Consider the following 482-nt stretch of genomic DNA (forward strand, 5'->3'; position numbering starts at 1 on the left):
GCATGTGTCACCCACCCTCACTGACAAAGTCCTTCAAACAAGAAATTTCCTACGCGTGGGAGCCACCACTCTCCTGTGACCCCATTCACCCATAAAAGACCCCATCCTAAGGCTAAACAGACCCCTTGGTATAACCCTTGTCAACAAACGGATGTTGACCCTGTCTAGTCCCTGTTGGAGAAATGCGCTGGACCTCAGTTCGACGAGGATGACGGTATAGAGTTTTCACTCATTTTGTTCAGCTTTCCAAGGAATGTATATATGGAAGTCATCATCGATCCACGCACAGGTATCTTCCCTATAAATGCAGAAACTCAGAGTGCTTTGGGATGGAATCACTTACATTAAGGAAGGTTTCAACAGCCTCTGAAGGAGTCCACACCATGTGGAGATGGCTTCCTGCTATCTCCAAGGATCAGTACAATCATTCCTCATGATACGAGCCTGCCTTTACGCCAACACCACCTGCGAAGTGCAGAGGA

The 482-nt window shown here is 47.7% G+C and overlaps 1 non-coding gene across 1 annotated transcript; it reads right to left on the reverse strand.

Annotated features, from left to right (window-relative positions):
- Positions 1 to 189: 189 nt before the first annotated feature.
- LOC113222845 lies at positions 190 to 281 on the reverse strand. Its single transcript, XR_003308549.1, has one exon. It is a non-coding gene; the product is annotated as a small nucleolar RNA SNORD116 (small nucleolar RNA).
- Between the last annotated feature and the right edge of the window lie 201 nt (positions 282 to 482).

This window comes from Piliocolobus tephrosceles, unplaced genomic scaffold (genome assembly GCF_002776525.5).
Source record: "Piliocolobus tephrosceles isolate RC106 unplaced genomic scaffold, ASM277652v3 unscaffolded_35545, whole genome shotgun sequence".
Lineage (NCBI taxonomy): Eukaryota > Metazoa > Chordata > Mammalia > Primates > Cercopithecidae > Piliocolobus > Piliocolobus tephrosceles.